Raw genomic sequence first — 26,605 nt, 5'->3', positions numbered from 1 at the left:
CCATGTTCTTCTCACTCTAAATATTCACTGATATTTAGAAGATTTGAACAAAGGAGCACTGAAATAAATGTGATACTATTCAAAGGAAATAAATGTAAAATCCCATAGTTTGGTTTTAAAATACACAATTGCATAAGCGCAGGGGAAGATTTGGAACAGCCAACCTTCTTAATATAAGCCTGCATGGTATCACAACTGCCAAGTAAAATTAGTCTTGCCTTCCTGGCCAGTTTTGCGAGGTGTATTAATAAGTGGTACCCTCCCTTGAGGGGCATAGAAAAGTGGGTTAGCCTGGAAGATCTGGTGTCAAAACGCTTGGTCCAACACTTACTAGTTAGGTGAGCTTGGGTGAGTATTTTTCCTTTCTGAGCTTCAGTTTGTAAATCTATAGAATGGGAACAATCATAGTTCATAATGTACTGTATTGTTGTGAGGACTACAGAATTCCAGAATGCATGATACCTGGTGATCAGTGTGAGCTTGCTGGTGCTATAACCCCATCTGGGGTTTCTCTCCTACTTCCAAAGTCCACAAGTTAAGAATGGACCCTCCAGAAGAAGGTTAGTGGAGGTTGTCACCTGGATTCCATATCAGTGGCACTATGGAGCAACACAGAGACAGGTTTAAGGAAAAGGACAGGAAAGAAGAAAGATTATTTCTTTTATTTCTCTCCTCATTTAACAAATATCTCTTGAGCAGTCAATACACACAAAGCATGTTCAAGAAACTGTAGATGAAACAGGGAACATCTTTGTCCCTGCCCTCAGGGGACTTCCGTTCTAACAGAGGAGACAGGCTTGGAGCATACGTGGGTGCGTATGTGCTAAGTCGCTTCAGCTGTATCTGACTCTTTGTGACACTATGGATAGTAGCCCGCCAGGCTTCACTGTCCATGGGATTCTCCAGGCAAGAATACTGGAGTGGGTTGCTTTGCCCTCCTCCAGGGGATCTTCCCGACCCAGGGATTGAATCCACTTCTCTTATGTGTTCTGCATCGGCAGGTGAATTTTTTATCACTAGCACCACCTGGGAAGTCCAGGACTTGCATTTGAAATGGAGGAGACAGGCTTGGAACAGGAGCTAAACAGACAAAACACAATGGAAGGTTGCAAACTTGAAATGTCATAAAGGAGCGAAAAACAGGCTGAGTCAAAGGGTGATAAAGACTGAAACAGAGGCAGAAAGCACGTCTAGGGGAAGCAGCAGCTTGGGGAAAGTCTCCCAGTGAGAAAGAAGTGAGAGAACACATGATGGGTGAGGTCAGAGAGCATAGTCCATGTGTTTGAGAGGACCCAGCGGTACCTGTAGCCTGGTGAGGAGTCCAGGTTTTGTTTTCAGTGCTGTGAAAAGGCATAAAGGACTTTAAGTAGACGTCAGTGGGAGGTGGTGACATAGCTCATGTGGAGACCAGGTTTGGAGGGAGATGAAGATGCTAGTATATTTTGCTCTGGAGACCGCAGTTGCCTGGATAGGTGGTGGCAGCAGTGGAAACGGAGTGGGGAGAATGCATAGATTTCAAGCATGCTTTGGAAAGGAAATTGACAGAGAAGATTATGTTGTCCAACCACAAACAGGTCCAGCTAAAATCCAGGGCTCTCTGCTTATTTCAAAGATGGATAACCATCCGAGAAGACTGCTGTTGAGTCGTAAGTAACACGTAGAGAGGTCCTCAGAATTTTTCTAGCGTCAGTCCAGGTTTATTTACTCTCTGAAATTTTACATTAATTGCTCATTTGGGACAAAAGTCCATTTATAATATTGATAATACTAGAATCACGTATTGAATCATCACATAGAGAAATTTTAGGTTGAATTAATCAGGCATCTCAAGCTATCTTCAGATATTGTGAAGTTCTGGGGAGTAGACAAACGTTACTTATTTTCAAAACTTCTATGGAAGGTCACTTTTTCACCATTCTCTAATCCTTGAGTCAGAATTAGCACTGGTACTTAGGTCAAAGATTTGTGAACTGAACTGCATATTAGCAGTTGGGGATTCTCTAAGGAAAAAACAAAAAAACAAAAAAGCCATGTTCCAACAGCACTTGGGAAGGACTTTTTTATATTTTTAAAGATTTCTCAGATGATTCTAATGCAGTCAAGGTCAAGAAAAGTACTGCAAACCTTTTGAAACTATCTCATGCTATTGTTTTATTTTAAGAACTTTCTTTTCCCCAGAAGGCAGATATTCAGTTGAAAAAAATAAACACATACATTAAGGACAAGAGAAGTGTCACAAAATGAACGAAGCAAGTGAAAGGAGAGGGCTGGGCCATGGAAGGGGAGGTGGTGAGGATCCACACCAGCTGGTGGCTGCAACTTTCTCTCTCCTGATGAGCCTGGAGTAACCGCCCAGCAGCTGAACTCAGCCAGCCAGGTCGTGGACAGACGCCCCATTCACTGTACTTCTGGCTGGCTCTGGCCTGGCTTTTCAGTCCAGCTTTTATTTATCATCTTAAAAATTTCCATTTCAACTTTTGGTCAATGGATCCTTCAACTTCTCAGCTGAGGACGGTGATGAAGAAGAAAAATACCTACCTGACCTTCACAAATTTTTTCGGCAAACATACACACACACACACACACACACACACACGTGGTGCATACAGTCTGGGGTGCACAGCTTAGTGCTCGTCAATACAAGGCTTCATTCCAACGGTGCACGGCTTGGCCCCTGGTCAAGATGGCTTCATCTTGTTAGAAATCTCCAAGGCTCACAGAGTCAAAACTTGGACGTTTACTGTACACATTAACAGAACTTATTCCACAGGCTCATAATAAATCTTTATAACCGCATATGGGCTGAGTTATAAATATCAGCTGGGAAGAGCAGTAAAAGCATAGCATACCGAAAGGCGTCTGCCCAGCTTGGAAGCACTTTAGATTTTATTAATTTACTTATTTTATCGAACTGTAACATTTCAGATGCTGGAGTGGACTTAAATCACTAGTGATGTGAGGTAGAAAAACTAATAAAACACTAAAATCGCTGCAAGAAAAATAACTCAGTAATTAATTCACTAGTACTTTCATGGGGTGGGGACTCAGTCCTTCAGACAAAACAAAACAAAATGAAACACAGGAAATGACCCGGGAATTATTTCTTCATACCAGGCAGGTGGAGGAGGCGGGCTCTTTCTGTTTGCTGTGATTTTGACACCTCCCTCTTGAAATGAATGAGAGACTGAATTGAATCTTCACCCACTTGTAGAAAACGTAATAAAGAAAGAGAAAGAAGTTATGTTGAGGACATGTCCCCAACTTTCCCCCAGACATCTCGCATACCCCCTCTCCGTTTTCCTGTGTCAAGAGGAAACACACTTGCCAAGAGCGTTCACCAGCCACTGAACAACAACAACAAGGGCTTTTGCCATCTGCCTATGCCACTGCAGCTGCTGACCCTCAAGACTCCCTGAAGGGAATTCAGGGTGGAGAGTGAGGCACTTTGTGCTCCAGGGAAACTGGTGGAACAGGTCTTGTAGTCAGTTCAGTCGCTCAGTCATGTTTGACTCCTTTCGACCTGATGGACTGCCGCACGCCAGGCTTTCCTGTCCAACTCCTGGAGCTTGCTCAAACTCATGTCCATCGTGTCAGTGATGCCATCCAACCATCTCATCCTCTGTCATCCCCTTCTCCTCCCGCCTTCAATCTTTCCCAGCATCAGGGTCTTTTCCAATGAGTCAGTTCTTCACCTCAGGTGGCCAAAGTATTGGAGCTTCAGCTTAAGCATCAGTCCTTCCAGTGAATATTCAGGACTGATTTCCTTTAGGATGGACTGGTTGGATTTCCTCCAAGGGACTCTCAAGAGTCTTCTGCAACATCACAGTTTAAAAGCATCGATTCTTCGGCACTCGACTTGCTTTATGGTCCAACTCTCCCATCCATACATGACTACTAGAAAAACCATAGCTTTGACTAGATGGACCTTTGTTGGTAAAGTGTCTCTGCTTTTTAATACACTGTCTAGGTTTGTCATAACTTTTCTTCCAAGGAGCAAGTGTCTTTTAATTTCATGGGTGCAGTCACCATCTGCAGTGATTTTGGAGCCCAAGAAAATAAACAGGTCTTTAGATAGTTAGATATTTTCAGGAACTAATATCATGATCCCAATCCTTGTGTCTCCTCATATCTAGAAAAGCACTAAATCCCTTGATGGTGACATCTCCTTGTGACTATCAGAAAACCTTTTGTAAAGTGAGCACTGATTGCATTGAACTCCTCCTTCATGGAAATCTTATATGTTGACCTTCCCTCACTGCCTCTTTGGAGCAGTCTCTCTGAGCTCTCTGAGGAGCTATCCTCGTTTTGCCCCAGATAGAATTTAACTCGCAGCTCTCATGTAGTGCATCTTTTTAGTCAACACCTGTAACCTGTGTCCCTGAGCCATGCTGGAATGCTGACTTACGGTGGTCCAGGTCCCGTGGGTGAACCTGCTAGTCTATTTACACACGAGAAACTGAAGACTGGGCAAGGCAGCCCCGGGTCTACACACAGCTCTGAGCTCAAAAGGCCTCTTCCAATTTTAAAATACTGTTTTGAAACACTATCATTGCTAAAGTGGTAGGACTAACTGTTGCACTCTTTTGAGAGGGAACGGCTGCATTTTGTATTTACCTCTTTCTACAGCCGTAACTCTCTCTCCCACACATTCCCAAACTACAGGGTATGGCATCCGCAGGACAGGAATACATTTCAAGTCAGGCATCTTTTAGAGACATAGGAGGAAAAACTGCTTAGACATCAAGAGATCAAAATTTAAATCAAGCCTGTTAGAATTCAGAATCAATGTTCTGCTTTCACTTTCTACCACCTTTTAAATAGAGAAACGCATACATGAATGTTTCTCTGATGTGATTATTTTCAAGATGACTAAATGCTTTAAAGAACTTTACTTTGCCTTTTTCATTTTCAGTCTCAGACTTCCAGGGTCTTGTTTCCGTGGGCATGTTTGAAGCCAGAAGTTGAAGGTACGACTTGGGGTTTGGGAAAGGGCAAAATTTAAAACATGGTATGCATAGTCAAATCCACAGAGTTGCTTGGTTACAAAAATTACATTCATTCTAGATATTTTATATCTTTTTTTTCTATTTACACTGAAAATCCATTTATTAATTAGATAACAATAAGATAAAATTCAGAAGTATTTTCCAAGTAGTATGCATGAGTTTCCCAAAATTACATTGCCCATAAAGTGAGCTCAGAACCATAAAAAATATATAGAAATATATATTTAGGCTTAGAGTATTTTGGTAGCACATAAATGTTTATATTGCTTTAAAAATCTAGAAGGAAATGGCTTCTCAAAAATGTAAATGACTACGGATTACTTTAAAGAGTTTAAGAAAAAGATTTCTTTGTTTTTTTTCCTCAGACAAGTAAAAAAAATTAGTTTATTTGTAAGCTGTGAATGTTATGGTATTTTTAAACTATTTCTGAGTAGTTAAAAGCTAATAAATGAATATGTAATATGTGTTCTGTTTTGGGGGGGTTGTTCTACCAATGTTAGGTATATGCTTGCATACTTCCTGTTTCTTATGTACATAAGACGGATTCTTGTTGCTGAAATAATGAAGTTTGCAGAGAAATAGAATCATTTAGATTAGCATTAAACTAATTATCCAAATACTGTCCTGTAAGTCCTCTTTTGTTTCAGTGGTTCTGTTACCACGATGTCTTGCAAAGAAAATGGACTCATATTTTTTCCCCCTATGGCATAGCTGACATTTCAGGAAATACAAAGAGTACCAAAACAACAGTAAAATAGAATACCACATATTATTTTTAATTGTGGCTTATAAAAATTAATACAAGCATGCATTTAAAAAAAAAGCTCATGCCTAAACTTTGAGATAGACAGACTATTATTAGGAAAATAAAAATTATTACTAGACAATTACATAAGACAAAATTATTAAAGGCACTTTTACTATCTTTGAACTTCCTTCACTTGTGGGCACTTGTTATGCATGGTCTGTACACACACTAATTCAAAGGGCCCTCCACAGTGGATCAGACAAGCACTAAGAATTCTGGAGTTTTTCCATGTCAGATTGGCAGAGATTACAATTATCATGAACCATAATGACTCATATTATACACCGTATACATATATATATATAGACAGAGAGAGAGAAAAAAATCAAAAGCTTAACACTGGTCATCTAATCTTCAAGTTATATCACTATTTTTTAAGTGGCCTAATTACACTTTCAATTGGTAGATTTTCTTAGAAGTTAAATGTCGCTCACTTCCCACCTCATCACATTTCAGGACATTCCTCAATACTTTGACCCCAAACTTGGAGTTTCCTGGATGGACTGTTTCAAATCAGGGACCAAGATCTGTGATAACGTAAAGGAGTTTTATGCTAGGTGATTTTTCCTCATTAGGGAAGACAAGATGGAATTAAACCCAAGCCTTTGCTGACTGGATTCTCCTTTTGGCATCACAGAGCTGGTGTCATTTTGTTTGTCTCTGTTGTCAGGGAGGTCAGGTCATAAATGAGATTCAGGGATTTCTGGCATACCCATTCCTTCAAAGCTATGGTCAGGCAAATCTTGGACCATCCTGCAATTCCACAGAGTAAATTTGGATTAAGTCCTTTTGGAAATTCTCCATCAAATAAAAATCCTCCTGTTGTCAAAGAAAGCACCTGACAAAGTTCTGTTAAGAAAAGACAAGGTCTGTATTCTGCAGGGGGAGAAGGGGCTCTGTGATACCCTTTGAAGGAACCACAGCTTCTGCACGTGGTGTACCAATCCAGGCAGCAATTTCGTAGATTTCATCTTTTTTTTTTTTTTTGGCTCTGGAGAAATAAAACCTAAGTACACAGTACCAGGCTTATATGAAGGGCACAGAAGTAGTTGCTTGTTGAATGATTTAGGGCAAAAGTTTGAACAATGTTTTCCATCCAAACTCCAAATTAATTGGAAGGCAATTCTGTGAGTTTAGCTATTGAAACAGCCAGTTTTATAGACAATCCGAGACCAGGCTTTCGTCTTTTGCGTTGATTCATTTTGGGGGGCAAGGAATGTTTATATTAAATTCTATTCCTCTCTGAGTAAGTACTCCCCTCTCAAAGGACAGCCCAGTTGGAGAGGCTTCTGAAGGGAACCCTATGTAAAACTTTTGCTAAAATAAGCAATCTTTCAGCACCCACTGGCAAGACCTGGTCCATCCTTACCACACTTCACTTCTCTGTATCCGCAGTCTTCATCAGAGAAGCAAGTCAGAGGCAAAGAGAGTGGGCATGAGAAAAATTGAAGAAAGAATAGGAACTTAGCAGAGTTGTTACAGGACAGACGAGGACCCTGACCATGGAGGGATCCTTGGGGAAACTATAGGGCTCCATCCATTGGCAGAGCCTCTCACTTGGTTAGAATTATAGCCTCAAAGCCTACTCTAGGCTATAATCTTCCTGCATTTTCCAGGAAAAGCCAAAAAACTTCTACTTTCTGTTACTTTTTCAGGGATGCAGAAGGGATTTAGGAAGGATGAAAGTGTTTAAAACACTGTGTATTGGGGTTAATATGTTAGTCATTCAATCATGTCCAACTCTTTGCGACCCTATGGACTGTAACCTGCCAGGCTCCTCTGTCCATGGGATTCTCCAGGCAAGAATATTGGATTGGGTTTCCATACTCTTCTCCAGGGGATCTTCCCAACCCAGGGATCGAACCCGGGTATCCTGCATTGCAAGCAGATTCTTTACCATCTGCGGTTAATAGTCTGCCTATGTAATTTGCTGTTTAATCCTTTATCTCCCCAGACTGACTGCTGGGCCTCAGGTTCTAACCAGCTCTTCTGACCACTCTTCAAGTCGTTTATAAAAGAAGATGCAACTGTCGTGTAAGTGGGTCTTAAAATGTAAATCCAGAGCTTGGAATTGTCAGCCAACTCACTCTAGAAAACACAACCGAACATTTGTCTTTTCCACCAGCCAGCAGATCCCCATGAACTGCCCCTTCCCCGTGGGGTTCAAGAGGCACAGAACATCAGCTAGACTTCTGAGCTGGGGATCCCAGCCATGTGGCAGCTGAGGTCTGGAGGGACAGCTGCCGGCAACACCACCATGTAGACAGAATAGAGATTTGTTCAATGGAAGATTACGTTTGGAAAGACTCCACCGTGTTTTGGCTGCCAGGCCTCTGGACACGGCTCAGTCAATCCTGGGTGCAGAGAAACCACCTCCTGGAACACAGGTGATGTCTGACCACCTGGCCCACTCCGGTGAAGGAGGTACCAGGCATTCAGCGCTGGAAGTGATGCTGGCTCTGCATCATTAGCCCCTACACCTGGCGCTGAAAGATCCTGTCTTAAGTGGTGTCGACACCACCCCCACTCTCCTTACAGTGCTGGAGGCACAATTCCATGGCCACCTACCAAACCTGAGGTTTGACAGCCACACAGCAGGATAGAAAAAAGCACGTAAGGCATGAATTAACGTGGTGTGAAAAGCAAAGTCAGGAAAAAGTCCAGGGTGTGAGGAGGCAGGAAGACGCATCTGTAGGGAAGGAGTGTTGTGACCTGCTGAGAGACGGGTGCTGGGCAGGTCGACATCCTCTTTTTTTCTGGACTCTGCCATTTACAGAAGCCCACAGGCAGTCATTTCCTGCTGGCAGCCTTCAGCTGAGAGGAAGGGAACTTGCAGCTGTTAGAGGCAGCAAGTGTTCAAATACAAACATCAGGGTTAAATTTTTCAGCAAATCCCATCACAGCGATGGTCAAGTCCATCTCACCTTCACCAACACTTAACAGAAACCCTAGTTGCAGGACATGGAAACATGCTACCGTTCTCCATCTGGGAACTTCTCCTGGGGTCACAGTTTCCAGGGTTTGGCTCTAAACATTCTTCTGGTGACATCCATCTGAGCCAGAGCATGCCTACAGCTCTGCCGGCAACGGCCTGTCTCTGTTTCCCTCGAGGAATCAACCTTCAACCACACCTGCAGGATGTGATGGAGACATCCATCACAAGACATAGACACATAGACAAGTGACCCCTCCTCCTAAGGCTGCACCCACATCCTCCTGGAAATTTACACAAGACACAAACAAAAGTGGGATGGTGCCTGTAGAATTTAAGCCAGAGTTGCAAGTTGATGAAATGGTTTGTGCCCACATACAAACTCCAGGAGATGGTAGAGGACAGAGGGATCTGGCATGCTGCAGTCGTGGGGCCGCAAAGAGTCAGACACCACTTAGCAACTGAACAACAGCAACCACATGCAGTAAAAAACACTCAGAATTTTGCCTGCAGGGAGCAGAAAGCAGACTCCTTGAGATCTGTCTTTATACAAAAGTACATTGTTTATTTTTTTCTTGTTAGAAAAAGGAGATAAAATTGTTTATATTTTGCTGCTGTTGCTGCTGCTAAGTTGCTTCAGTCGTGTCCGACTCTTTGTGACCTCATGGACTGCAGCCTACCAGGCTCCTCTGTCCATGGAATTTTCCAGGCAAGAGTACTGGAGTAGGTTGCCACTGCCGTCTCCGTTATATTTTGAAAAGTATAAAAATCAGTAAAAAGGAAATAGAAAAGTTCCTGTAACACATTCCCTCAGATCATTACCATGATTTTTTTGGATGTATTTACTTCTATGTGTGGATAGATAAGTGAAAATTATGATCATGGAATCATGTTTGATATGTAATCTCTCTTTTTTTTTTTAAATAAATTTATTTATTTTAGTTGGGGGCTAATTACTTTACAATATTGTAGTGGTTTTTGCCATACATTGACATGAATCAGCCATGGGTTTACATGTGTTCCCCATCCTGAACCCCCCCTCCCACCTCCCTCCCCTTCCCATCCCTCTGGGTCATCCCATTGCCCCAGCCCTGAGCATTTGTCTCATGCATTGAACCTGGAATGGTGTTCTGTTTCACATATGATAATATACATGATTCAATGCTATTCTCTCAGATCGTCCCACCCTCACCTTCTCCCTCAGAGTCCATAAGACTGTTCTATGCATCTGTGTCTCTTATTCTGTCTCGCATATAGGGTTATCGTTACCATCTTTCAAATTCCGTATATATGCATTAGTATACTGTATTGGTGTTTTTCCTTCTGGCTTACTTCACTCTGTATAATGGGCTCCAGTTTCATCCATCTCAATAGAACTGATTCAAATGTATTCTTTTTAATGGCTGAGTAATATTCCATTGTGTATATGTACCACAGCTTCCTTATCCATTCGTCTGTTGATGGACATCTAGGTTGCTTCCATGTCCTGGCTACTGTAAACAGTGCTGCGATGAACATTGGGGTACACGTGTCTCTTTCAGTTCACAATTTGTGTGGAAATATAAGAAACTTCGAATAGCCAAAGCAATCTTGAGAAAGAAGAATGGAACTGGAGGAATCAACCTGCCTGACTTCAGGCTCTACTACAAAGCCACAGTCATCAAGACAGTATGGTACTGGCACAAAGACAGAAATATGTATCAATGGAACAAAATAGAAAGCCCAGAGATAAATCCACGCACCTATGGACACCTTATCTTCGACAAAGGAGGCAAGAATATACAATGGAGAAAAGACAATCTCTTTAACAAGTGGTGCTGGGAAAACTGGTCAAACACTTGTAAAAGAATGAAATTAGAACACTTTCTAACACCATACACAAAAATAAACTCAAAATGGATTAAAGATCTAAACGTAAGACCAGAAACTATAAAACTCCTAGAGGAAAACATAGGCAAAACACTCTCCGACACAAATCACAGCAGGATCCTCCATGACCCACCTCCCAGAATATTGGAAATAAAAGCAAAAATAAACAAATGGGACCTAATTAAAATTAAAAGCTTTTGCACAACAAAGGAAACTATAAGCAAGGTGAAAAGACAGCCTTCAGAATGGGAGAAAATAATAGCAAACGAAGCAACAGAAAAACAATTAATCTCAAAAATATACAAGCAACTCCTGCAGCTGAATTCCAGAAAAATAAATGACCTAATCAAAAAATGGGCCAAAGAACTAAACAGACATTTCTCCAAAGAAGACATACAGATGGCTAACAAACACATGAAAAGATGTTCAACATCACTCATTATTAGAGAAATGCAAATCAAAACCACAATGAGGTACCATTTCACACCAGTCAGAATGGCTGCTATCCAAAAGTCTACAAGCAATAAATGCTGGAGAGGGTGTGGAGAAAAGGGAACCCTCTTACACTGTTGGTGGGAATGCAAACTAGTACAGCCACTATGGAGAACAGTGTGGAGATTCCTTAAAAAACTGGGAATAGAACTGCCATATGACCCAGCAATCCCACTGCTGGGCATACACACTGAGGAAACCAGAATTGAAAGAGACGCATGTACCCCAATGTTCATCGCAGCACTGTTTGATATGTAATCTTAAACCAAGCTGTTCCATTTAGTATTTTCTTCTTTTCTCAGGGTAAACATGGTTTGTTTTCACTATACAAAATAAAATATTGCAGAAATTTAAAAACAAGTAAAATAAAAAACAAAGTAAGGATCTCTAGCCCACTGTCTCTCATCACCACGTTTGGATGTTTAATGCATAATCTGACAATTATTTTTCTCTTTTTTAAGTATAGACATAGTTTCAAACTTTTGTCCTCAGATTTTCCCACGTCACTGTGTTTTTCATAGAGATGGACAAGAATTAGTTAACTCCTTCTCCTATTGAATGTGTTCCTTTCTTTAGATTATGCTGTAGCTTTTGCTAGGACAAAGTTTGTTTCTGGGAAGATCCTTTCAGCTTTGGCTTCATTGTTGATGGTTTTCCTTAGCATAAAGTCTTTGAACTAGAATTAGGAAACTGTAGAACAGGATCTTATTATCAGCTCAAAATATATTCTAAGCTCCCTTCACAAAATATTATGAGCTCTTTCTATACTAACATAGACATTTCATGGCAATTTTAACCTATTTAAGATGTTTTGATTTAGTTCCGATATTTTTGATATTTTAGGTAGTTAAATATTCCTATTTTGTTTCCCTTTTGTTTTCTTTCATGTATATTAATAGAAAGCCCTTCTCCAACATTAGGACATCTGGACTTAGATGTATTTTTCCATATTGTAAAAAAATAATAATTTTTACTTTTTCCATTCAGTGCCTTAATCCAAGTAGAATTTACTTTAGTAAGTCATGTAATGTGAGATTGTTTTGTTTTCTGTTTCCAAAGCAGCTAAGTAAGTGTTCAGCACCAATTTTTGAAGAATATTATATTCCATGATAAATGATGTTTCTTCCATCACATATTCAATCCAAGGCACCCATTTCTGGTCCATTGGCCCATTGTTGACTTCACACCATTGCTACCTCTGATTTTTTGTAGCTCAGAGCATAGCAGGTAAGCAGATGGATGCTAAAAAAAAACTGCATGGTGCTATGCAAATACCTGCTATTGATTGTGTGATTTTGTGAATAGGCACTAAAAGCCTTCTGACTTCTGCTGAAAGGGGATATCATGGTTCTTTTTGCATGAAGTTTTTGGAAGCAGGGAACTGTGATAGCTCAGGAAAGATAACATAGGATTTTTATAAGGGTTCATTACAAGGGCTAGTTGTGTGTGTATGTTTAGTTGCTAAGTCATCTCCAACTCTTTGCAACCCCATGGACTGTAGCCCTTCAGGCTCTTCTGTCCATGGGATTTCCCAGGAAAGAATACTGGAGTGGATTTCCATTTCCTTCTCCAGGGGATCTTCCTGACCCAGGGATCAAACCCACATCTCCTACATTGCAGGCAGATTCTTTAACACTGAGCTACCAGGGAAGCCCAAGGACTAGTTACACGAGTTAGTTAAGAGGGCTAGTTACAAGCCGTTGCTACTGTAACAGTCTCCACTCCAGCTGGTAGCAGGCGCAATGTTCAGTGGTTCTCTTCTTCTGCTTTTGTAAAAGTCTTGGCTATTTTTGCCTGGTTATCTTTCCAGAAAAATCTCTCTGATCTTCGAAGAAAATTCCATCAAGATTTTGATGAAGAGTATGAAGCTGATGCAGTCATTTGGGGGAAACTGACTTTGTGCTATGACCCATCACCCTCTGTACCACATGGTATGTTTTTCCAGCCTAAGATTTTATGATCTTCAAGTAATTCTAAAGGTGTGTATGTGATTCTTTTGAACAATTATTCATTTATTCCTAATGTCATTTCTATGGGTTTTTTTGGGGAAGTGGGGAATTGGCTTTTCTTTTTATTTTTGCTCACATGACTCATTTTTCTCATGTTTTCAAATAACATGGTTTATAGTCAGAAAGATATAATTGTGGTGTATTTGTTTTTATATTGAACAGAATTGCCTGGTTTGGGTATTAGTACTAAAATTTTAACTTCTTTTTCAGGTTTTCTAAAAATTCAGATCAGTTCAGTCACTCAGTCGTGTCCCACTCTTTGCAACCCCATGGACTGCAGCACACCAGGCTTCCCTGTCCATCGCCAACTTCCAGAGCTTGCTCAAACTCATGTCCATCATGTCAGTGATGCCATCCAACCATCTCATCCTCTGTCATCCCCTTCTCTTCCTGCCTTCAATCTTTCCCAGCATCAGAGTCTTTTCCAGTGAGTCAGTTCTTTGCATCAGGTGGCCAAGGTATTGGAGTTTCAGCTTCAGCATCAGTCCTTCCAATGAATATTCAGGACCGATTTTCTTTAGGACTGACTGATTGGATCTCCTTGCAGTCCAAGGGACTCTCAAGAGTCTTCTCCAACACCACAGTTCAAAAACATCAATTCTTCCACACTCAGCTTTCTTTATAGTCCAGCTCTCACATCCATACATGACTACTGGAAAAACCATAGTTTTGACTAGAAGGACCTTTGTCAGCAAAGTAATATCTCTGCTTTTTAATATGCTGTCTAGATTGGTCATAGCTTTTCTTCCAGGAGCAAGCGTCTTTTAATTTCTTGGCTGCAGTCACCATTGCAGTGACTTTAGAGCCCAAGAAAATAAAGTCTCTCACTGTTTCCATTGTTTCCCCATCTATTTGCCATGAAGTGATGAGACTGGATGCCATGATCTTAGTTTTTTGACTGTTGAGTTTTAAGCCAACTTTCTCACTCTCCTCTTTCACTTTCACCAAGAAGCTCTTTAGGTCATCTTCACTTTTTGCCATAAGGGTGGTATCATCTGTGTTTCTGAGGTTATTGATATTTCTTCTGGCAATCTTGATTCCAACTTGTGTTTCATCCAGCCTGGCATTTCGCATGATGTACTCTGCATATAAGTTAAATAAGCAGGGTGACAATATGCAGCCTTGACCTACTCCTTTCCCAATTTGGAACCAGTCCATTGTTCCATGTCCGGTTCTAACTGTTGCTTCTTGATCTGCATACAGATTTCTTAGGAGGCAGGTAAGGTGGTCTGGTATTTCCATCTCTTGAAGAATTTTCCACAGTTTGTGGTGATCCACACAGTCAAAGGCTTTGGAGTAATCAATAAAGCAGACGTAGATGTTTTTCTGGAATTCTCTTGCTTTTTCAATGATCCAACAGATGTTGGCAATTTGATCTCTGGTTCTTCTGCCTTTTCTAAATCCAGCTTGAACAACTGGAAGTTCACGGTTCACATACTGTTGAAGCCTGGCTTGGAGAATTTTGAGCATTACTTTGCTAGCGTGTGACATGAGTGCAACTGTGTGGTAGTTTGAAGATTCTTTGGCATTGCCTTTCTATGGGGTTGGAATGAAAACTGACCTTTTCCAGTCCTGTGGCCACTGCTGAGTTTTCCAAATTTGCTGACATATTGAGTGCAGCACTTCCACAGCATCATCTTTTAGGATTTGAAATAGCTCAACTGGAATTCCATCAATTCCACTGGCTTTGTTTGTAGTGATGCTTCCTAAGTGCTACTTGACTTCTTATTCCAGGATGTCTGGCTCTAGGTGAGTGATCACACCATCGTGGTTATCTGGGTCATGAAGATCTTTTTTGTATAGTTCTGTGTATTCTTGCCACCTCTCCTTAATATCTTCTGCTTCTGTTAGGTCCATACTATTTCTATCCTTTATTGTGCCCATCTTTGCATGAAATATTCTCTTGGTATCTCTAATTTCTTGAAGCGATCTCTAGTCTTTCCCATTCTATTGTTTCCCTCTATTTCTTTGCATTGATCACTGAGGAAGGCTTTCTTATCTCTCCTTGCTATTCTTTGGAGCTTTGCATTCAAATGGGTATATATTTCTTTTTCTCCTTTGCTTTTCACTTCTCTTCTTTTCTCAGCTATTTGTAAGGCCTTCTCAGACAACCATTTTGTCTTTTTGCATTTCTTTTTCTTGTGGGTGGTTTTGATCACTGCCTCTTGTACAATGTCACAAACCTCCATCTATAGTTCTTCAGGCACTCTGTCTATCAGATCTAATCCCTTGAATCTATTTGTCATTTGCACTGTATAATTGTAAGGGATTGATTTAAGTCACACCTGAATGGTCTAGTGGTTTTCCCTATTTTCTTCAATTTAAGTCTGAATTTGGCAATTAGGTGTTCATGATCTGAGCCACAGTCAGCTCTGGGTCTTGTTTATGCTGACTGTATAGAGCTTCTCCATCTTTGGCTGCAAGGAATATAATCCATCTGATTTCAGTATTGACCATCTGGTGATGGCCATTAGGAGGTTGCCATTAACCTCTTGGAAGAGGTTGCCATTAACCCCACCATAGGGCTGCCGAGCAGATGACCCACAAACAGCAGAACAATTATACCAAAGAAACTCTTGCACTGTTAAGAAAGTTCTAGGACCCACAAGAGATTTCCCAACCTGGGGATCTGGCAAAGGGACTGAGAACCCCCAGGCAACTTTACTTTGGAGGCAAGTGGGATTTGATTACAGAACTTACACAAGACTGGGGAAACAGACTCTTGACGGGCACAGACAAAACCTTGTGTGCACCAGATCCCAGGAGAAAGGAGCAGTGACCCCACAAGAGACTGATCCAGACTTGCCTGTAAGTGTCCAGGAGTCTCCGGCAGAGGTGTGGGTTGGTGGGTGCCTGCTGCAGGGTCGGGGACACTGAGTGCGGCAGTGTTTGCATGGGACTTTTTGAAGGAGGTTGCCATTTTCTTCATTACCTCCACCATAGTTTGGTTTCAGGCCAAACAACAGGGAAAGAACAGAACCCAGCCCATCAACAGAAAATTGGATTAAAGATTTAATGATCATGGCCCCACCCATGAAAACAAGACTCAGTTTCCCCCACAGTCAGTCTCTCCCATCAGGGAGCTTCCATAAGCCTCTTATGGAATGAAAACCACTATCACAGAAAACTAATCAAACTGATCACATGGACCACAGCCTTGTCTAACGCAATGAAACTATGAGCCATGCAGTGTAGGGCCACCCAAGAAGGATGGGTCATGGTGGGGAGTTCTGACAAAACATGGTCCACTAAAGAAGGGAATGGCAAACCACTTCAGTATTCTTGCCTTGAGAACCCCATGAACAGTATAAAAAGGCAAAAAAATATGACACTGAAAGATGAACTCCCCAGGTCGGTAGGTGCCCAGTATGCTACTGGTGATTGGTGGAAAAATAATTCCAGAAAGAATGAAGAGATGGAGCCAAAGAGAAAACAACACCCAGATGTGGATGTGACTGGTGATGGAAGTAAAGTCTGATACTGTAAAGAGCAATATTGCATAGGAACCTGGAATGTTAGGTCCATGAATCAAGGTAAATTGACAGTGGTCAAGCAGGAGATGGCAAGAGTGAACACTGACATTTTAGGAATCAGTGAACTAAAATGGACCGGAATGGGTGAATTTAATTCAGATGACCATTATATCTACTGCTGTGGGTAAGAATCTCTTAGAAGAAATGGAGTAGCTCTCAGTCAACAAAAGAGTCTGAAATGCAGTACTTGGGTGCAATCTCAAAAATGACAGAATGATCTCTGTTCATTTCCAAGACAAACCATTCAGTATCACAGTAATTCAACTCTATGCCCCGACCAGTAATGCTGAAGAAGCTGACGTTGAATTGTTCTGTGAAGACCTACATGACCTTCTAGAACTAACACTCAAAAAAGGTGTCCTTTTCATCATAGGGGACTGGAATGCAAAAGCAGGAAGTCAAGAGATACCTGGAGTAACAGGTAAATTTGGCCTTGGAGTACAAACCAAAGCAGGGCAAAGGCTAACAGAGTTTTGCCAAGAGAACATACTATTCATAGAAAACACCCTCTTCCAACAACACAAGAGAAGACTCTACACATGAACATCACCATATGGTCAATACCAAAAAATTCAGATGTCATCTTCAAATAAATAATACCTGTGTGGTTCCTTCTCTGTAGTCTAAACCCCTCCTCTTTGTTATCACCTGAGAGAATCAGCTAATACACTCAGAAGGGCACTGAAAACAGTAGCGTGGGTAGTTGTTCTGGATATAAGGTGTAACAAGAGCCCTTTCTTTACCTCTGTTTTTGCCACCTGCCAAATGATCATGTGTCCCTGATACCCTATGCCAGTTTTTTCACTGGTTTAAGGCAAATATTAGTAGCACTTACCTTGGAGGTAAGTTTTGTCCAGTGGCTGATTAGTCATCCTGCAATTCATTGCTCCATCCATCTACACCTGCTCTCCTTCCTTCCCACCTATACCCACTGGACCTTTTCTTTCCACCTAGACTCCTCCCTGTCTTTTTTACAGATGGGTCCCTCATGGGGGGCCCTTATTTCTGGAGCCAGTTTTTATCATCTCTCCAAAATATTTCACTTTTTCCCTCTCTCAACAAAGGACAAATGTTGCATGTCCACATGGCTGAGCTGAGAGCCTGCCCTGAGGTTCAACTTGCAGTTGAGTGTTGAGAGGAAGAATTGAAATCCTTCTGTGGTCTGAGAAATTCAGAATGGTGACATCTTATAAAGATCTTCAGCTCTGGAAATTCTGACAAAACGTGGCCTGACTTTGGACCCAGTGATTTTAGGGAATCTTAAGTATAAGCCATGATGAATTAGCAGAGGATTTTTGGTCATATTATTGCCACATACTAATATTCCAGATTCTGACCAAAAGCTGGGATGATTATATTAGTCACAAATGTTTCTCCTCTTTGCATCTTTTTACTTCTATCTAAAAACTAGGTAAGTTGAAATTCAATTGAGCACTTTGGTCTTGGTCTGCAGCCACATCTGATCATCTTCATGGATTATCTTTGTGATTCTCAGCTCACGGGAATCAAGAGGTATACAGCCCTCGAATGCAAGATTAATTTGACCCTTATCTCATTTCCCTTCAATTTAGCAGTTCCTTGATGGTGTGTCAGTCCATCAATCAGGACTATGAGCAAGAGAGATGACAGTAAGTTGGACGAAGCTGAGAGATGGATCTAATAATATCCTTCTTACCAGGTGTTCTCTTTGAGCCTAAAACTATATTCTTAGATAAAAGACCCAAAAGTCAGAGTAATACCTCCTGATGACTTGCTTTAAAGTTGGGGTTGAGTGGCAGGTGTTGAGACTGGGAGGCAGGTGGATCTGGAGCCCTCAGGGCCAAGCAAATCCCAAGGCTGCCTGCAGATGCTGTTAAGAATTCATGCATCCCAATCTCCTAATTCATTCCATTCCCCATTCCCACCTTAGTGTCCATATGTTTGTTCTCTGCATCTGTGTGTCTATTTCTACTTTGCAAATAGGTTCATCTGTACCATCTTTCTAGACTCCACATATATGTGTTAATACATGATATTTGTTTTTCTTTCTTACTTAGCTCTGACATATATACACTACTATGTGTAAGATAACTAATCAGAACCTACCGTAGAGCATAGAAAACTCCACTCAATTCTCTGTGGTGACCTAAGCAGGAACAAAATCCAAAAAAGAGATTTATGTGTTCATATAGCTGATTCACTTGATGTACAGCAGAAACTAACACAACATTGCAAAACAATTATACTCCACCAAATTAAAAAAAAAATTTTTTTTAATTCATGGAACCTGGGGTTCCTGGCTCCTTCCACATACTGCTGTGTGACCACAGGCAGTTTTCTTACCTTCTCTGTCCCTCATTTCCACACCCATAACATGGGGATGACAATAAGATGCACAGGATTAGTACAAGAATTAAATGAGTTAAGGTGTATAAAATGCTGAGAACAGCGCCTGTTCTCATTCCTGTTTGTTGAAATGTTCCAGGAAGTTGCTGGGGCTCTGCGCAGCATCAAGGCAAGGGCTATGTTTTTCATTTTATGGAGGTGACGGTGAGGGTGGGTCCAGGTGTTTGCAGGGGCTACTGAGGGAGCCTGGGATCATCCCAGCCCTGAGAAGTGATGTCAGAGGATATGAGGAAGAGAGACTCAGAAAGGGTGTCAGTGGTCAGTCCAGGGCACAGCAACAGAATCCAGCAGATGCAAGGAGGAGCCCATGGACCAGAGTGGTTTACGATCTATCATGCCCAGGCCAGGTTGGCAGGTGCATTTCCCAACCAAACAGAGAAGATTCTGTTGCTGGGAACACTACTGTGTCACAGCAAGGATAAATGAGCCAACAGAAGGCAGGAAAACACTTTTTTCTCATTTTTGTTCTCTGATTGTGGAAGTCCAAAAGAAACACCTGTGGAAAAGGAGAATTCCACTAAATATAGAAGTACACTATTCATATGGAGTGAGTTACATGAAAAATAAATCTCACTTTGCCAACAAAAATGTATTGTATTCAACAATCATTGCAATAATGAAGTAAAATATGACACATTGCAATATTTCTGTTTTTTTTTTTCTACAGTTTTTGAAGTGACAATTGAAATTCATCATGTACTGCGCTGTGCTAAGTCGCTTCAGTCATGTCCGACTCTTTGCAACCCCATGGACTATAACCCTCAAGGCTCCTCTGTCCATGGAATTCTCCAGGCAAGAATACTGGAGTGGGTTGCCATGACATCCTCCAGGGGATCTTCCTGACCCAGGGACTCAAACTGCGTCTCTATGTCTCCTGCTTTGGCAAGTGAGTTCTTTACCACTAAAGCAACCTGGGAAGCCCCCACTGATCTCAGATCCCCATAATAATGGGAAAGTTTGAGATATTGCAAGAAGTGCCACAATGTGGCACAGAGACACAAAGCAAGCAGATGCTGTTGGGAAAACGGAGCCAATAGCTTTGTTCAAGGTAGGGCTGCCACAAGACCTTCAATTTGTCAAAAACGCAGTATTTGCAAAGTGCAGTAAAGCAAAGCACATTAAAATGAAGTCTGCCTATGTGAGAAGGAATAACGGGAAATGATGGAGAATTTCAGTTCATGGTAAGGAACATTTAAATAGATCTAAAAAGAATAGATGTGATTAGGTACATTTGGAAGTATAAGCCAACTTTTAAGCCATTTTGAAAGTTGTCAAAGCATGTTTATGGATTGCTCTATAAGAAAAGCAGCATTTTTACCAGCAAAATTTTCTTCTTCAAAAACACAAAATGTTGCACTTCAGTGGAGCTTGAAATCTAGTCTTGACTTAAATATTACCCCAAAGAGCAATCGTAGGTACATTTCCTTCTCTGGCACAATGAACAGGTCTTGAAAAGTTATGGAACTAACCAGGGATCTTTGGGGAAATGCCTTAAAACGCCCCAGGAAAAACCAGAAGAGACTTTGCCATTTTTGCCTATTTCATCTTTTAAAAGATCATTTCCTTTCCAACACTTGCAGTAGAGTAGTCCCAGCACATGTCAGAGAAGCTCTATTTCATACTTAGAAAGGGTGAAACTCCCCATGGAGTTCCCAGATCCTAACTGTGTTGTAGATTTTAATTGAAACAGAAATTGCTTCTTTGGGATGAGCTGATGGTTTGCAGAAATGTGAAGTCCTGGGGACCAGCTGGGGCAGTAGGGTAAGGTAGCTCTCTGCTCATGTAGAGAAGCTCAGACGGAGAATCAGTTGTTGCTGTCTTCCAGCTCATATTTAGAGTGAGGATGTGGGGCTGCTGTTGGTGGGGAAAAGAGTGGAGATTAAGACACTTTGAAGTCGGTAATATGAACAAGGTATTGGGAATAGAGGCGGATGAATTCGCCAAAAAAACAGGACAACAAAATGCTACAGAGATTTGCCCCTAAATAATCTGTCCTTTTATTAAAATCAAGTTGTTCTGGATTCCTTAGCTTGACTCTTTTCCTACTCCCAATTTTTATAAACAGCATTTTATAGAAATGGACATTTAAACAACAATAATATTGGCTATCATTTGCTGAGCTCATGCTCTGTTTAGCATAATATAGCTTATGCTAAAACTGTCATATAGTTCAATTAATCCTCACTAGATGTCTATGCTGTGGCTACTAGTATGACCCCAAGTTCACCAGCAGAGACCTTAAGTCCCAGAGAACATACATAAATTTCTCAAAGTCCATGAGCTCTGAAGTGGCAGAGGTAGGGTTTAAATTCAAGGCTTTTGTTATTTCAAAGCCACTGCTCTTGATCTCCAAATTACATCATTATCTACATTAATGAAGGTTACCATACTATAAAGCCATAGATGTTGTTGAGTGGTGTGAAGATGGGATGATTGTAATCCTAGCCCTGTCTGTATTTGAAAAGACAACATAATGTTAAAAAAAAAAAAGGCCATGCTAAAAATTGTATTTTGATACAATGTTTCCTTAGAACACAGAAGTTTAGGGACAATTAATGTTGGGATCCACAGTGATCATAAGCAGAGTGAATGTCCCTAACAGTCTGGCAGTGAAACAATGTTTAATGTGAGTAAATGTAATTAACTTTACTATCAATACTTTGGGAAGGATTGATCCACAAGGTAAAAATTACACACAGCGATAATCACTATCTCATGAAAATAGTGGAAAACTATAACTTACATTCAACAAGAAGAGGCTAAATTTATTTATATATTGAAATATAACCATTACAAAATATGCTTACAAGATCTAGAAAACAGGCTTTATAATAATAAAATAATATACAATTGCTTTAGAAAATACAGAAATAAATGTAAGAAAATTAAAATCACTAAACCCAATATCCAAAGGTAAAAACTTAGCTGTTGGGTGTTTTTTTTTTTCTTTTAGTGTTTGTTACATTATTTTCTACATCCACAGACAACGCACAAGCATACACAGAAGCAAAATTGATTTTGTATGTGGATAACAGGTTTTTAATCCTGTTTTTCCAGTTATTATTTTGTGAACCTTTTCTTGTCTGTATGAATCCATGGCTAAAAGCTGTTGTTTAGCGATAAAATATGCTTGTTTTAATCAATATTTCCATTTACCTTTGTTACCAAGTCCACACTCGCTCTGCTCACCATACAACAGGCCAGTATGTTGGCAAACAGGTATTGAGGCAAAGAATAAGGACTTTATTTGGAAAGCCAGCAGACTGAGAAGATGGCCGACTAATGTCTCAAAAAATAATCTAATGGGATCTGGATGCCAGTTTGTTTTACAGAACACAGAGGAGGAGTAGATGAGGAAGTAAAATGGCCATTAATCTTGCCAAACATCTCTTGGCTTGGCCAGCATCAAGGAGGGGATGTGTTAATTTCTCCTTTCTTGCAGCCATTTACAGGTGGACAGGGTCAGGGTGTCTCCTTGAACAAGGGCACTTTTGTTTAACATTCAAGCAGAGGGGCAGGGCTCCCCGAGGAAAGCCATTATTTCTTTTAATGAACGAAGCAACAGGAGGCAAAGGTTAAAGTAAAAGCAACAGGACCTCCCTGGCTGTCCAGTGGTTGGGAATCCACCTGCCAGTGCCAGTGACACGGGTTCGATCTCTGGTCCAGAAAGATTCCACGTGCTGCTGGGAAGCTGAGCTCATGCACCACAACTACTGAATCTGCATCCTAGAGCCTGTGCTCCCCAAGGGGAGAAGTCACCGCAATGGGAAGCCTGTGCACCTTAACTAGAGAGTAGCTCACAGCAACTAGAGAAAGTTGGCATAGCAACGGAGAACCAGAGCAGCCAAAAACAAATAAATAAAATTTCTAAAAGACTTAATGATTAAAAAAAAATAAAAATAAAGTAAAAGAAACAAATCTAACATCTAGTCAGATTTGTTTGTTCTTCCTGTAACATGGTTAGCAGAAGTTGTTTCCTGATTATCATCTCTTAGCATGTTGTTTCAAACATTGCTGGTCTCCTTGCTAACCCTGGAGTGTTTCCGTTTGGCAGTTAAATATTCTGGCCTGGAGGTGACTTGTGTCACTTGTGCTTATGACTCATCGTGAGGCAGCCAGAGCCCCAGCCAAACACTAGGGCTCCAGAAAGTGCCAGCCTCCCCCGTGTCAGGGAGGTGGGAGCTGATAGCATGTGGCAGAGGGTACCACTGGCTGCCCCCCCAGGCCCACTGCACTCACTGCATTAGTCAACGCACCTTGGTGAGATAAACCGGGTTTATCTAACCATCCTCCTTGTTAGACAGTTTAGGGTTTTCGTTATTTTTAGTCTTATAAAAATACCTGCAACAGATTACATATTAATCTTTGATTCCATCTCTGGTTATTCCCTTTGGATACATATCTTGCAAGTAAACTATTAGATCAGGGCACATGAATACTGCAATACTCTTCAATTATTTTATCAGTTTTTTTCCCAGAGCATTTGCACAAAAAAGTTGCTACCAGCAGCATTGTCAAGTCCAATCAATCTCCAGTTTCACCACCTCTAAGTATTGTGTTTTTAGAAGTCTCTGCTAATTTGATACCAGACATGGTATTCCACTGTTATTTTAATTACTTGGTTAATGATATATGAAAATGTTTACTATATGGTAAGAAGTGACAGGGTGAAAGTCAGTTATACAAAGTAATAATCAGGTTGAGGAGAAAGCATCGAAAAACTACACAATAGTTTAATGTACTATGATAATTTTTGTCTTCTCTGTATTTTTATTTGCTAATTTTACTACAATTATCAGAATAGAAGTAATGTTTATTAAATGAATGATAAAGTAGTATTCCAAATCAGTGAAGAGCAAAAGAATTATTCAATAAATAGAATTGGGAAATTGAGTAGTATAAAGTATAGTATACCTACATTATAAACATTAATAAATTTCAGAATAACACCTGCATATAAATAAGCAAGTAAACAAATAAATCTCAATGCTATTGTGTTATAAAAACTGTCCAATTAAAACCAGTAGGAAAGAATTTCTTAAGCAGTATAAAAAACACAGGAAAGATTTGTTCTCATAAACCTTTAAAACAGTGGGAGGACATCCATGTGGTCCAAAAGTTAGAACCCCGTGCTTCCACTGCAGGAGGCGCGGTTCAATTCCTGGGGAACTAAGATTCCGTGTGCCACACAGCATAGCCAAAATAAATAAATAAAATTAAAACAGTGGAATAATAGAAGTCAACAAAGATTAACAGATATCTGTTAATGAGAAACAGATAACAGAATAAGAAACAGAATAACAGAATGAGAAAATGTGTTAATATATGTTACATGTATAGAATTAGTGTCCAGAATATATCTAGAACCTCTACAAATCAATAGACAAATAGTAAAAATAAATCCTGATATAATTAGCATAATGCAAATTAAAACTATCAACTATTGCTTTTGGATCTTTCCTACTCTTTTCACAAAGAAAAAAAAAAGATAACAAATAATGTTGGTTGCTGGAAATGCTGGTGAAGTCTTCCTGGGTGGAAATTTACCAGCATCTATTAAAATGTCACATACATTCCCCCAGCTCAACATTTCACTTTTAGGTATGTCAGTTAGAGATGCTGCCACATTACACACAAAAAGTATACGAGAATATTTGTTGTAAGTTTATAATAATAAAAGACTGGAATCAACTTAAACATCCATGGATGTCAAATGGCGAAGTAAATTAGCATTCATTGATGCTATGGAATATTAGCTTGTAATTTTAAAAATGAGTTATATCTCTATGTAAGGAAATGAAAAAATATCCAAGACATATCATGAAATGGAAAAAAAAAGTTACAAAGTAATCTATCAGGTTTGTTCTCCTTTTCAATGTGTCAGAACACAGAGGTGAGAGTGTGGGCTCTGGACCCAGACTGCCTGCATTCTTATCCTCTGAGCATCAGTCACTGCTTTGGGCACATTCTTCAGCCTCCCTGGTCTTGGTCTTAACGTTTCTAGGACTGGTGCCATGACAGTGCCTATCGCCTAAGGCTGCTCTGATTATCAGATGAATGAAACACAGTCAGGCAGTTCAGTTGCTCAGTCGTGTCCAACTCTTTGCAACCCCATGGACTGCAGCAAGCCAGGCCTCCCTGACCAACTCCTAGAGATTGCTCAAACTCACGTCCATCGGGTCGGTGATGCCATCCGACCATCTCATCTTCTGTCATCCCCTTCTCCTCCTGCCTTCAAACTTTTCCAGCATCAGTCTTTTCCAGTGAGTCAGTTCTTTGCACCAGGTGGCCAAAGTATTGGAGTTTCAGCTTCAGCATCAGTCCTTCCAATGAACAACCAGGACTGATCTCCTTTAGGATGGACTGATTGGATCTCCTTGCAGTCCAAGGGATTCTCAAGAGTCTTTTCCAGCACCACAGTTCAAAAGTATCAATTCTTCAGGACTCAGCTTTCTTTATGGTCCAACATTCACATCCATATATGACAAACGGAAAAACCATAGTTTTGACTAGACAGACATTTGTCAGCAAAGTAATGTCTCTGCTTTTTAATATGCTGTCTAGGTTGGTCATAACTTTCCTTCCAAGGAGCAAGCATCTTTTAGTTTCATGGCTGCAGTCATCATCTGCAGTGATTTTGGAGCCCAAGAAAATAAAGTCTCTCACTGTTAAGTGCTTACAAAAATCTCAGGCACACTGCAAGTGTTAGCTACTCATTTAGTTAAAAATAAAAACATGCAAACCAAGATAGAATGGTTTGCTCACATATACCATATACGTTCTTGTAAATAGAAAGAAGAAAGTATGAGAGATTTACACATTGTGAACCTTGGTACCTTCAGAGCCAGAAAGTGGGCAGAGGATGACACCGAGAAATTGGCTTTTACTTTGTGTGAATTGTTAGCAAGGCTACCCAAAGGGGTGTAAGTATCTGTTATTTGAGCCATCAAAACATGCAAGTGATTGTTAAAATGTTTTAATTTAATGCATAGAATTGGTCTCCTCACCTATAGTTCTTACTTCTCTGAAATCCTTTTATAACTATGTATATGTTATAGATATACCATTAATTTATTCCATGATCTATAGCATCCTGACTGATGTCTATCATTACGCAGTTGACTTAAGGAGCATATTCCTTTCAACATATTCAACTTTCCGCTAATTTCTATTGGGAGCAGCTCCTATGTTCCAGACACTGAAGTAGGTCATGGAATTTTTAAAAAAAATTTTTTGGAATATAGTTGCTTTACAATGTTGTGTTAGTTTCTACTGTCCAGTAAAGTTGATCAGCTATACCTATACATATATCCCCTCCTTTTTGGATTTCCTTCCCATTTAGGTCACTACAGAGCATTGAGTAAAGTTCCCTGTGCTATAAGTAGGTTCTCATTAGTTATATATTTACTATGTAGTACCAATAGTGTGTATAAGTCAATCCCAATTCATCTCACCACCCCTCTTTCCCCTTTGGTATCCATGTTTGTTCTCTATCTCTGTATCTTTGTTTCTGCTTTGTAAATAAGATCGTCTATACCAATTTTTTCAGATGCCTCATATATGCGTTAATA

The 26,605-nt window shown here is 40.4% G+C and overlaps 1 long non-coding RNA gene across 1 annotated transcript; it reads left to right on the top strand.

The window, feature by feature from the left end:
• Positions 1–455: 455 nt before the first annotated feature.
• On the top strand, positions 456–21,055 carry LOC145531303 (uncharacterized). The gene is made up of 5 exons (XR_014072346.1): positions 456–560; positions 4,913–4,967; positions 7,769–7,848; positions 12,918–13,086; positions 19,702–21,055. It is a non-coding gene; the product is annotated as an uncharacterized LOC145531303 (long non-coding RNA).
• Positions 21,056–26,605: the final 5,550 nt, after the last annotated feature.

This window comes from Giraffa tippelskirchi, chromosome 13 (genome assembly GCF_054371585.1).
Source record: "Giraffa tippelskirchi isolate mGirTip1 chromosome 13, T2T-mGirTip1v1.2.pri, whole genome shotgun sequence".
Classification (NCBI taxonomy): Eukaryota; Metazoa; Chordata; class Mammalia; order Artiodactyla; family Giraffidae; genus Giraffa; species Giraffa tippelskirchi.
Note: the sequence above shows the minus strand (reverse complement) of the source record. Positions and strands in the feature narration are given on the sequence as shown.